Source organism: Moschus berezovskii, chromosome 1 (genome assembly GCF_049115385.1).
Source record: "Moschus berezovskii isolate FMDL1 chromosome 1, NW_MosBer_1.0, whole genome shotgun sequence".
Classification (NCBI taxonomy): domain Eukaryota; kingdom Metazoa; phylum Chordata; class Mammalia; order Artiodactyla; family Moschidae; genus Moschus; species Moschus berezovskii.
In genome coordinates, this window is record NC_142460.1 from 152,858,810 (window position 1) to 152,872,373 (window position 13,564).

General features: G+C 46.4%; 1 protein-coding gene and 1 non-coding gene across 3 annotated transcripts in view; both read left to right on the top strand.

Moving 5' to 3' along the window:
* The window catches only part of NMNAT3 (nicotinamide nucleotide adenylyltransferase 3), a 146,589-nt gene that overhangs the window by 25,132 nt on the left and 107,893 nt on the right, over nucleotides 1-13,564 (top strand). The gene's annotated exons all lie outside the window — the stretch shown is intronic.
* On the top strand, nucleotides 10,568-10,640 carry TRNAR-CCU (transfer RNA arginine (anticodon CCU)). Its single transcript has one exon. It is a non-coding gene; the product is annotated as a tRNA-Arg (tRNA).

Sequence of the window (13,564 nt, forward strand, 5' to 3'; positions counted from 1 at the left end):
CTGATGGGTGGGTCATGAGGTTGGCCTGCCCAGTTTTTAAGTCAAGAGCAAAACCGGCCTGAGATACCTAGTGGTTTCACTCCGCTTCTGGCTTCCATTCAATGTGTCTGTGTATCATAATCAGGACAACAGTATGGTTACTGCTTTGCATCTTATTTTTGTGATATTATTGGAAGCATGGATGGGTACACAAGTGCTTTTGGCATGAAAAGGAGATCAACCTTATTAAAACAGCATCTGAGAGCCCAGGAAACAAGTTCATCTCCATTTGTGCCCTTCCTCTGTAACCCAGAGTCCAGCTCACTCTCTGCCTGCCACTGAGTAGACACGTTCGCCAGTGATTGACTTTCTCATCACTGCCCTTATTTCTGAGCAGTTCCGGGCTCGTGGGCAGCAGAGGTGTGACTTTGACATTTAAATCAGCTTCCTTGTTTGAAGTTGATTTTATTTTTAACTTCAGGCAAGTTACCTCTCACACCCCAAGCCACAGGAGAGATGAGGAAGGTATGTTTCCTGCCCAGGGTCTCCCCTATAAGACACTCCCGTAGAGTGGGGATGCTCCAGAGCCATTCTCAGGCCGGGGCTGTGCCATCTCAGGGCTCTACATGTGCTCTGTACTCTCCCAACTCCTGGGACCCAGGGATGAGAGAGGAGAGGAATCCGGTCTGGGAGGGAGCAGGATCTGACATGAGGTCAGACACCGCATGTCCCGACAGGATCCCTTAGCTTGTCTCCATCCTTCTGACCCATGAAGCACATGGCAGCATGAGCCAGGATCTCTGGCCCCTCGTATCTGCATCCAGCTCTGAGGTGTGGTCACGCCCTAAGTCTGAATTAGAAAGTGTTGTCCTCTGCGATTCAGGCAGTGAGTGAGTCCAAGTAGGGAGGGGAGGGCGTGTCTCGGCCTTCTGGATTTACTAGAAAGGTTCAGGAGCTGGGGTAGGACTGACCTGTGGGGAGGTTCATTTCTGCATTCAGCCAGTGTTTCCTAAGCCCAGATGACCTTCCAGTCCTGTTCCAGACACAGAGATCCTAAAGACAGCAAGCTGAGCCGGGCTCTTCTGGTCTGGAGTGCATAATCCAGGGGGCCAGGCAGGCCAGGCATATACACACACTGTCCCCGACCCCCGGGCCTGGCCGAGCCCCCTGTCCACTTTCTCCTGCCACCCCTCTGGCATGCAGCACTTAGCAGTCAGCTGCATTTGTTTCCAAATGTGTTGGTGCCCGCTGTACTTGAAATAAGTCACATGACATTACTAAATGTTGCATAAACTGATGGATTATGGCAGGGTGGGAGAAGAGTAGGGCTTTTTGAGGACTGAATTGAATACTTTGAAAAGGCTCAAAAAGATGAGTGGCTATCCTTCCCACCCACCAGGTGTTGGTAAAAGAACTTGACTATAAAAAACTGGTGGGGCGGGGAACAGATCAGAAACATCAAGACAGATCCTTGCCCTCAGCTTCCCCTGGCACCCTCTCCACCTGGAAGAAGCTGGCATGGGGAACTGATACTGACGGGTAGGGTTTGTGAAGCTCCAAGCCCTGCTCAAAAGCAGAGCCTTGGCCCTGCATCAGACCGCTCACTTGTATGGGTCTAATTTAGAGCTAAAGTTTTGCCTAGACTTTCTGGGAATGATTCCCTGCTTTGACCATTTGTTTCTGCTTCCCCAGCCAGAAATGAGGGTTAGAAGGTGTCTTCAGGAGCCGGGGTGGGGCTGAGGACTGACTGCTAGAAGCTGAGACTTACACGGCCATGTTACAGACCACCTCTGTGCCTTGTCAATAAGCTTGGGCTCCATCCTGAGGACAGAGGGGAGGATGAGCTCAGTGTATTCAGGAGAGGCTGGACAGGGGAGTGGAGAGCAGGGTAGTCATGTGGTAGCCCCATGAACACAAGGAAGGCCAGGGCCGGGTATTATGGGGGATGGGGGGTGGAGAAGAAAGATGGTAAGAGAGGGACCTGGGATGTAGAATGCACAGGAATCCATGATGGATGACTTGAGAGGAGGGTGGTGGTGGGAGGGGAAAAAGGGAGCCCCAGATCCATTGCAAACAGCTGCCTAGATGTCTATGGAAAATTGGAGAAGGTAGTTTAGGTAAACTGAGGGGGGAGGGTTGCGTTCCAGGTGGACAGTAGAACTCCCAGGAAAGGGAGGAAGCAAGAGGTGCCTGGCCAGATGCCTGCATCATGTATTCAGTGATCACTGATTAAGCACCATCTGTATATTAGGTTGAAGGCCAGGAACACCAGGAATAAGCATGTTGGTCTCAGACACAGAGGAGGAAGGGCCAGCCTAGGAGAGACACGCAGCTGCTGGGTGGGCAGCGAGGCATGAGGTTTCCACCCCTCAGTGCCATCCCCAGGGCTACTGATGTGGGACGAGGAGCCGCTCTTGTGAGGAAACAGTGAGTTACGAGCAGTTGAGTTCGGGGAGGTAGTAAATGGTTGGGGGGAGGGTGTTCTGGATGGAGGCCAGAAACTCACCTGAGGATGTGGAGGCAGAGAAGCAGAGGCAGAGGTTAGCATTTTATAGTTTTCTATTTTTAATTACAAGAGATTTTTGTTGTTTATATTTTTAAGGAAAAAACCCTTTTTTATCAGGTTTTTAACAACATCACTTACCTTTGTATTTTTCCATGACACATTGAGAGGTGTGAGGTTTCTTTGCATCAGAATTTTTTTTTAAATACCTACTCTGAGTCTGGTTTTCTTTGCAGAATGACCTCTTAGGAACCTTTTCATCCAAGCATAAGTATTTTTATAAACTGGAGTAGACACAGGAAATGACAGAATACCACCAATAAGATGACATTTGTGAAGCAAAGATTCCTTAAACTGAAACGTCTCATATTTTTTTCTCACTGTGTGCATCTGTTCAACATTTTAACTCCATTGTTTCAATAAAATAGGGATAGGCTGCGTATCTTGAAACCTGTTTTGTACTTTGAATATTTTTAATTGTCTCTTGAGTGAACGTGCATCTCCTTGGCAAAGGACCTCAAGCTCAGGATTTTCTTGTCTTTGCTTCTGGACTTCCAGAGTTACAGCCAGCACTGACAGTGATTGCCAGCTTCTCTTGGGGGAGAGAAGAGATGGCAGTTTACTGGGTCTCCATCCTTCCCCCTAGTGAAAGGCTGTGGGGAAGCTGTTTGCTCTTGCTTTCAAAATTAAAGCGACTTCAATTTAGTTTTGAGAATTTTGCAGTTCAACTTAAACATTGTGCTGTTGGGGACCTGGGAATCCAGGCTGTGAAGTCCCCTCGAGTGTGTGCTCACGGGTCCACACTGCTGTCATCTGGTTCATACCCGGCTCTTGGGAGACAGCCCAGGAGCCCACAGCGTGGGGTCAGGGCCCAGCTCGCTCCTCCACCATATGTAACCTTGAACAAAGTAGTTCACTTCTCTTTGCCCCAGTTTCTTCATCTGCAAAGGGGGCATAATAGCATGTAATTGAAATAACGTGTATAAGCTGTTAGCAATGGTGCCCCATAAATAGGAATGACACGTGTGTGCTCTGTCTCTTCAGTCGTGTCCAACTCTTTGCAACCTCATGGACTGTAGCCTGCCAGGCTCCTCTGTCCATGGATTCTCCAGGCAAGAATAGTGGAGTGGGTTGTCATGCCCTCTTCCAGGGGATTTTCCCAACCCAGACATTGATCTTGCACTGCAGGCAGATTCTTTACTGCTGAGCCACCTAGGAAACCCCCAGTAATGACATGATCCGGCTCCAATGCAAACTCTCCAGCTTTCCTTGGCTCATTCACGCAGAGCCGCTTAGCCTTGTTTCTGGGCTCCTTTGCATTTCATGGGTACCTGCACTAAATTGGATAAGGTTCATGGAGCTCTTCCACCAGCCATGGACCACCTCTGGACTAAGATGCTATTGAATCTCCTCTGGGAGCCCACACCTGACCCAGGCACCTGCTGGCTCAGGGCAGACCCCAGAGGGCAAGTCTTCTCCAGGCATCTGTCCTCCAAGCATCCCCTCCAGCCTGGACTCTAAGTAAGGACCTGGACCTTTCACTGCTCAGGCCTGAAGCTGGGTAGAAGATGACAGCTGGACACAGATCAAGCAGTGGGCCCCAGATATCCCGTCAGTAGAAGGGGATTCCTAAACACCCAGGAGGAGTAGAGGGCATTCAGAGAAATACTTGCTTTGGAACAACAGAGGAGAAGTGGCTGGAACAAGAGCCCTGAGCCATGGCTTAAAGAAGCTCTGACAGCTCATTAGGGTGGTGAGTGGGAGTGGGGGAAAAATAAAGAAGGGTCATTTTGCACCCTTGTCCAGGATTCTGAGGCCAAGACTCTGGCATTTGCTCTGTCCTCAGACCTGCCAGGGGCTTCCCCTGTGGGTCATCAATAAAAAAATCCACCTGCAGTTCAGGAGACGGGGGTTCAATCCCTGGGTCAGGAAGATCCCCCAGAGAAGGGAATAGCAATCCACTCCAATATTCTTGCCTGGAAAATCCCATGGACAGAGGAGCCTGACGGGCTATTGTCCATGGGGCCACAAAGAGTCAGACACAACTTAATGAGTAAACAACAGCAGCGGAGCTGCCAGCTTCCCACAGCTGCACCGTGCCATTGGCCTAGATCACCTTGACTCCAGCAGCTGCCTTTAAGCCGCACCCCCAGATTCTCAGGAGCCCGAAATCTCATCATCTGATGAAAAAGCAGTTCAAAGCCATTGGCGGTGGGTCAGCAGTATCATCTTAGATAAAGTGCCACACATTATTATCTTCTGCTCTCTTAATATCACGGATGTTGGGCAGACTTCCTTCTCTCAGAATCACCTCTGGCTTTGGACTCATTTGGCATGAATATATGTGGAATCATTGGTGGAGTTTTTAATCAAATTTTTCCCTCTTTGGATTACCGAGAAATGTACTTTCTCCAGCTAAGGTGTACTACAAAAACAGCTTTGCAGGAAAAAAAAAAAAAAAGGACTTCTTATAAGACTTAGAGATAAAATTTATACAATGGGAGCTGCTGCATGGTTTCTGACTCAAGAGTTTTCATGTTATAAATGTTTTATTTTCTGCAGGTCTCTCTATATTATCTTTTTTTCGGAGTTCTTCATATAGTCAGGCTTGAATGAGTCTCCAATATTCTTACAGATTCTTACAGAAGTCATAGTTACAGTGTCATGACAACTCTGTGGAGGTCCCGGGTAGCTCAGTGGTAAAGAACTGCCTACCAGTACAGGAGATGCAGGTTCAATCCCTGGGTCGGGAAGATCCTCTGGAGGAGCAAATACTCACTCCAGTATTCTTGCCTGGAGAATCCCGTGGACAGAGGAGCCTTGAGGGCTAAGTCTGTGGGATAACAAAGAGTCAGACACAACGGAGTGACTGAGCATGCGTACACACAGAATAACTCTGTACTGCTTATTCTCCAAAATGTTTTCCTTTTACGGTAGAAATGTCCATAATTAATTAAATTAGGAGGTGATTTTAGATAATTACTTCTGGGGTATCAGGTGAGGACAGTTTTATGTTTTTTTTATGTAAAAGACCATGAGTTGATTTTCTCTGGTTGTTTCTTGGATCCTACTGTTGAGAGGAAATCAGATACTCTTTTTTGTAAGTGAAGTTACAATATCTTCCCTGAAGGGTTTTAGAAATAAGCTCCATCTCTCCTGGAATGATGTCTGAGACTTCTGCTTCCAGGAAAGGAAATGTAGAGAATTCCTCCAGGCCCTTTCCAATCTCGTATTTCTCTGAATTTATTACCTGTGCAAAAGGAGTCTTCTGCATTCCCTGCTTTTGTTCCAGGCTGCCGGTCTCATTAGGCCTAGTGATGAGGATTATATGTCATGATGCAATCCTTGGATAAAACCTAAAAATCTCTATAACCTAAAGCTTGGCTTATACGGCAGCGTCACAGTGTGTTAGAAGTCTCAGCCCAAGCTCTGATTCTAGCTCTGTTACTACCTTACTGGGTGACCATGGATCAGCAGCTTTGCCTCTCTGGTCCTCAGTTTCCTCAACTATAAAACAAGGGATTTGATCCAGATGTTCAGATTCTGTGAATGGAAGCACAAAACCAACAGGGTTCAATATTTGTTGTTGTTGTTGTTTGCGCACCGCACGGCCTCTGAGATCTTAGCTGCTGGACCAGGGATCAAACCCACACCCCCTGGAGTGGAAGCACAGAGTCTTAACCACTGGACCACCAGGGAAGTCCCAAGGGTTCAATATTTGGATTAAGCCTAAGCCTTCTAGATATAGCAGTCCCTCTGCTTAAGGACAAATCCAGCTCCCAATCTTTTGTTTTTGCAACAGTTTCTTTAAAGGAGATGAAAGTCTTTTTCTGAAATTTGTAGTAAGGAATCATAAAATGTCATGACTTTTGATGATTTGCAGCAAATCTTGGACAAACATAGTTGGAAAAATAAACACTTCATATTATATAGGAGAGAGAGAGAGTACTGTTTCCTTTCACTCCACCAAAAGCAGTAATTTCACCGAGAGCCATCACTGCAGAGTTATTGGCAGAGACTGGCTACCTTCACAGCCCTGTGCTCAGAGGGCCTGCGTTAGAGATGGAAGTGACCTGCACCCCTGCTTTTATCTGAAAGGGAATTGCGCGTCATGGTTTCTTATTGTCCAGAAATCTCATCTTTGCTTTGATGTCCCGAGGTTCACTCCGATCACATCTCCAGTGCCCCTGAATTGAATGGAGGGAGGTTAATGCATATTTCCCCAGCTTTTATTTATGCTTTTTTGGTGCACAGTTGATCAACCTGATTATACATTGATCCCAAAGAGTGATTCCAGTGGGCAAGTAACTGGGGGACTCTTTCGATCCAAGATCCCTGTCTTCCTGTGTGATAGAGTGTGGTTGGGGTGCTCTTTGGGGTGCACTCTGAGGGTGGAAGCTGAGGGTCCTTTTCTGAGGCATAAGCTCCTGTCCTGCTGGGCAGCTCACCAAAGGAGGAGGGCTGTGCTCAGATAGTTCTGCTCACCAGCAAGAAAACCACCCTTCCAGGGGTCAAAACCTTTCATAACATCCTCATGTAGAATTTCTCAGTGTTCCAAAGACAGATTCCCCTTGGCTTTGATGCAAAACAGATGAGCCAGTGAATATAGGGTTTGCCCTACTTCTGTGGAAGAGACAATAGACACACTTGCCAGGGACTCTGATCTGCGATGTGTGCATGCTCAGTCGCTTCAGTCATGTCCGACTCTCTGCGACCCCATGGACTATAGCCCACCAGGTTCCTCTGTCCATGGGAATTCTCCAGGCAAGAATACTGGAGTGGGTTGCCATGCCCTCCTCCAGGGGATCTTACCAACCCAGGGATCGAACCCAGGTCTCCTGCGTCTTCTGCATCACAGGCGGACTCTTCACTGCTGAGCCACTGAGGAAGCCCTCTGGTCTGCTGACTGTGCCATTTTTTCTTTTATAAATAAAAACATGGCAGCCCCACTAGGGAACTTTGTGTAAAAACCAACGTTTTTGCCTCCAGCCCTGCGACATTAGCTGGCTTATAGGCAACCTCAGGAAGTCACAGCCAGTCTCTAAAGATCTCCAGCTGCCCAATCCTCCCTCTGGCCACAGTAAACTTAGTACCTACACGGCATGTCTTTATTACGTGTTCATCTTTTCTTTCTTAAACCACCAAAAGGAGTACACACTTAAGGAGAAAGACAATTCATGTAAAAGAAGACGTCCGAGTCTGTCCCTCCTCCTACTGTCCCCCCAACAAACCCTCCCCTTTCCAGAGATAATGACTTACATTTGATGAGCACTCATCTGGGAGATATACACACATATATAGGTGTATATATTATGTATTATTCCAACTCAGATGACCATTATATCTACTACTGTGGGCAGGAATCCCTTAGAAGAAATAGAGTAGCCATCATGGTCAACAAAAGAGTCTGAAATGCAGTACTTGGATGCAATCTTAAAAATTACAGAATGATTTCTGTTCGTTTCCAAGGCAAACCATTCAATATTACAGTAATCCAGGCCTATGCCCCAACCAGTAACGCTGAAGAAGCTGAAGTTGAACGGTTCTATGAAGACCTACAAGACCTTTTAGAACTAACACCCAAAAAAGATGTCCTTTTCATTATAAGGGACTGGAATGCAAAAGTAGGAAGTCAAGAAACACCTGGAGTAACAGGCAAATTTGGCCTTGGAGCACGGAATGAAGCAGGGCAAAGGCTAATAGAGTTTTGCCAAGAGAACGAATTGGTCATAGCAAACAGCCTCTTCCAACAACACAAGAGAAGACTCTACACATGGACATCACCAGATGGTCAACACTGAAATAAGATTGATTATATTCTTTGCAGCTAAAGATGGAGAAGCTGTATACAGTTAGCAAAAACAAGACCAGGAGCTGACTGTGGCTCAGATCATGAACTCCTTATTGCCAAATTCAGACTGAAACTGAAGAAAGTAGGGAAAACCACTAGACCATTCAGATATGACCTAAATCAAATCCTTTATGATTATACAGTGGAAGTGAGAAATAGATTTAAGGGACTAGATCTGATAGATAGAGTGCCTGATGAACTCTGGACGGAGGTTCGTGACATTGTACAGGAGACAGGGACCAAGACCAACCCCATGGAAAAGAAATGCAAAAAAGTGAAATGGCTGTCTGAGGAGGCCTTACAAATAGCTGTGAAAAGAAGAGAAGCGAAAAGCAAAGGAGAAAAGGAAAGATATAAGCAACTGAATACAGAGTTCCAAAAAATAGCAAGGAGAGATAAGAAAGCCTTCCTCAGTGATCAGTGCAAAGAAATAGAGGAAAACAACAGAATAGGAAAAACAAGAGATCTCTTCAAGAAAATTAGAGATTCCAAGGGAACATTTCATGCAAAGATGGGCTCGATAAAGGACAGAAATGGTATGGACCTAACAGAAGCAGAAGATATTAAGAAGAGGTGGCAAGAATACACAGAAGAATTGTACAAAAAAGATCTTCACGACCAAGATAGTCACGATAACGTGATCACTGACCTAGAACCAGACATCTTGGAATGTGAAGTCAAGTGGGCCTTAGAAAGCATCACTACGAACAAAGCTAGTGGAGGTGATGGAATTCCAGTTGAGCTATTTCAAATCCTGAAAGATGATGCTGTGAAAGTGCTGCACTCAACATGCCAGCAAATTTGGAAAATTCAGCAGTGGCCACAGGACTGGAAAAGGTCAGTCTTCATTCCAATCCCAAAGAAAGGCAATGCCAAAGAATGCTCAAACTACCGCACAATTGCACTCATCTCACACGCTAGTAAAGTCATGCTCAAAATCCTCCAAGCCAGGCTTCAGCAATATGTGAACCGTGAACTCCCAGATGTTCAAGCAGGTTTTAGAAAAGGCAGAGGCACCAGAGATCAAATTGCCAACATCCGCTGGATCATGGAGAAAGCAAGAGAGTTCCAGAAAAATATCTATTTCTGCTTCATTGACTATGCCAAAGCCTTTGACTGTGTGGATCACAATACACTGTGGAAAATTCTGAAAGAGATGGGAATCCCAGACCACCTGACCTGCCTCTTGAGAAACCTGTATGCAGGTCAGGAAGCAACAGTCAGAACTGTACATGGAACAACAGACTGGTTCCAAATAGGAAAAGGAGTACGTCAAGGCTTTATATTGTCACCTTGCTTATTTAACTTCTATGCAGAGTACATCATGAGGAACGCTGGGCTGGAAGAAGCACAAGCTGGAATCAAGATTGCTGGGAGAAATATCAGTAACCTCAGATATGCAGATGACACTACCCTTATGGCAGAAAGTGAAGAGGAACTCAAAAGCCTCTTGATGAAAGTGAAAGAGGAGAGTGAAAAGGCTGGCTTGAAGCTCAACATTCAGAAAACAAAGATCATGGCATCTGGTCCCATCACTTCATGGGAAATAGATGGAAAAACAGTGGAAACAGTGTCAGACTTTTATTTTTTGGGGCTCCAAAATCACTGCAGATGCTGATTGCAGCCATGAAATTAAAAGACGCTTACTCCTTAGAAGGAAAGTTATGACCAACCTTGATAGTATATTAAAAAGCAGAGACATTACTTTGCCAACAAAGGTCCATCTAGTCAAGGCTAGGGTTTTTCCCGTGGTCATGTATGGATGTGAGAGTTGGACTGTGAAGAAAGCTGATCACCGAAGAATTGATGCTTTTGAACTATGGTGTTGGAGAAGACTCTTGAGAGTCCCTTGGACTGCAAGGAGATCCAACCAGTCCATTCTAAAGGAGATCAATCCTGGGTGTTCATTGGAAGGACTGATGCTAAAGCTGAAACTGCAATACTTTGGCCACCTCATGCGACGAGTTGACTCACTGGAAAAGACTCTGATGCTGGGAAAGGTTGGGGGCGGGAGGGGAAGGGGACGACCGAGAATGAGATGGCTGGATGGCATCACCAACTCTGTGGACATGAGTTTGAGTGAACTCTGGGAGCTGGTGATGGACAGGGAGGCCTGGCATGCTGTGATTCATGGGGTCACGGAGAGTCAGACACGACTGAGCAACTGAACATGCAGACACTCCCTTCACACTTACATATTCAGATGTTTGCTTTAAGACCTAGACATTGGGACTTCCCTGGTGGTCCAGGGGCTAAGACTCTGTGTTCCTAATGCAGGGGGCCCAGGTTCGATCCCTGGTCTGGGAACTAGATACCACATGGTGCAACTAAGAGTGTGCATGCTGCAACTGAGACCCAGCACAGCCAAATAAATAAATTTTTAAACAAAAAACTGGACCTGTTTGCTTCATGCACTCAGCCCTGAGCTTCAGGAGGGGAGTGGCCCAGAGTCGTTCCTGAGGACCTGGGCAGGGGGTGGGGAGTGGTGGCTGCCTACTTTTCTTACCCTGTGCTTGGTGGACCTGGCTATTGTACATTCGCCTTCTCACTGGCCACTTGCTTGGAGGCAGGAAGTTGAAGTCTGCCACTGCCAAAGGAACCATAGTGTTTGTGATGGTTTTGTATAAACCAAAACCTTCCCCTGAAGCACCTCTAGCAGCATATTAGTTTCCTAGGGCTGGTGTAACAAAAGATCACAAAATTGGTGGTCTTAAACAACAGAACTTTATTTTCTCAGAGTTCTGCAGGCCACAAGTCTCAAGTTAGTATCACTGAGCCAAAATCAAGGTCTCAACAGGCCCACTTGCCCTCTGGAGGTTCTGGGAATGAGTGTGAGTGGCAGGATGTCTGTCGCTTGCCTCTTCCAGCTTCTGGTAGCTGCCAGTATTCCTTGGCTTGTGGCCACATCACTGTAGCCTTCAAGACTCATCTCCAAATTTCTCTCTGTATCATCCTCACGTGGACTTTCTTCTCTATGTGTGTCACATCTCCCTTTCTCCCCTCCTTACATGTGACTGCATTTAGGGCCTTCTGCATAATCCAGGATAACCTCCTCATCTCAAGCTCCTTAACTTAAGCACATCTGCAAAGACTTTTTTTCCAAATGAGGTCACATTGACAGGTTCCAGGGATTAGGACCTGAAATGGTTGAGGACATCTTTCAGCCTCTACTATGGGATTCTCCAAATCCCATAAAGAAATCTTCTTTTCTAGTGTATACTTTAGCTTCCTGCTGGGGCAGACTTGATATTTCCTTTGAACTTTAGAAGAATGTATTTTCATTCATAAGGAAGACAGAAAGAAATGTTATTTCACTCTGTGCATTGAAAAGTAGGCTAGAAAGTCAAGGTCAGAAAATCTCTGGCTGACAACCTCTTTAAACTGGAGACTACATGACATGAACTGCATGTACAACTGCGATGAGTTAAATCACAAACGTGTCCGTCTTCCTATTTTAAGTTGGAAACATTTAGGCTTCCCAAGTGGCTCAGTGGTAAAGAATCTGCCTACCAAGCAGGAGACTCGGGTTCGATCCTTGGGTTGGAAAGATGCCCTGGAGAAGGAAATGGCAACCTACTCCAGTATTCTTGCCTGGAAAATTCCATGGACAAAGGAGCCTGGCGGACTACAGTTCACGGGATCACAAAGGGTCAGACGTGACTAAGCGACTAAACAGCAGCAGCAGCCATGTTATAGTTTGTATGCCTTCACTAGAAGGAGTGGAGAAGCTGTTCTTCCTTCCCTCCTACAGACCAAACCATGAAATTCATCTTTTACACCTGCACAGAGGATGTACATACAAGTATTTTACTGTTGTGAAAACAGTGGGGTGGGGAGGGGTGTGGGAGGAGGGCATTGAGCCGTATTAAGGGGTAAGACCAAGAGCAGCATGTGCGTCTCAGGTCGTTGATGCTACTGAAATACCCGGATGAGGTTCGTGAGCACACATGAACTGACAGAGCGTCAGCTTCTTCGAACTCACCAGTGTGAAAGGCCTATTATAGCTTCGGACCTGGCCCTGCCCTTGCCACGTGAATGCTAATGTCTCGTACTTCCATTTCCCAATTTCACAGCAGACCTGCATGCTCATAAATTAAACTGCATTGCTCAGCATTATCCGTGTGCGTTCCAGGATTTAGTCCAAAATGGCCCAAACTACTGCCTATTTCAGCAGGACTCCCTTTGGCTACAACCTGTTAATATGTTACAGAGACATTAGAACAGTGATTTGAGAGTGCAGACCAGCCAGGTGGAGAACACACTTCCCTGCACAGAGGTCTGCCAGCAGGCGGGAGTGACCCAGGGCAGTGAGCATGAGGGGATACTGGCAGCAGCCTTTCAGACAGGGGGTGGGGCCCAGGCAGACCCACCTCACCAGAAACACAAGAGGTGGTGTGTCTGCCAGTCTTTCTCATAGAGAATCTGGAATATGAATGGCTAGAGTTGAAAAATAAGTAATCAGTTCAAAGAAATGAAATAAAGCCCTGAATAGGGCTGGGTTTTGTCACTAAAAGCAGAGACATTACTTTGCCAACCAAGGTCCGTCTAGTCAAGGCTATGGTTTTTCCCGTGGTCATGTATGGATGTGAGAGTTGGACTGTGAAGAAGGCTGATTGCCGAAGAATCTATGCTTTTGAACTGTGGTGTTGGAGAAGACTCTTGAGAGTCCCTTGGACTGCAAGGAGATCCAACCAGTCCATTCTAAAGGAGATCAATCCTGGGTGTTCATTGGAGGGACTGATGCTAAAGCTGAAACTGCAATACTTTGGTCACCTCATGCGACGAGTTGACTCACTGGAAAAGACTCTGATGCTGGGAAAGGTTGGGGGTGGGAGGAGAAGGGGACGACCGAGAATGAGATGGCTGGATGGCATCACCGACTCTGTGGACATGAGTTTGAGTGTACTCCGGGAGTTGGTGATGGACAGGGAGGCCTGGCATGCTGTGATTCATGGGGTCGTGGAGAGTCGCACACGACTGAGCAACTGAACTGAACTGAACTGAAGACAGTGGAGGGAATTAAAAACATACTGATGTGCTAACCACTGAACCAGGTTATCAAAGGTGAAAGAAATATAGCGATGCTTTGCTTCCCAACATAATAAACACTGATACTTTTGTAATCAAAATAATGCGCCTAATTCAGAAGGGCCTTTTAATATAAAGTTATAGCTTCATCCCTACCCCTTGCCTGCCTCCCAGAGGTAGCCTCTTTAAATAATTTATAATTA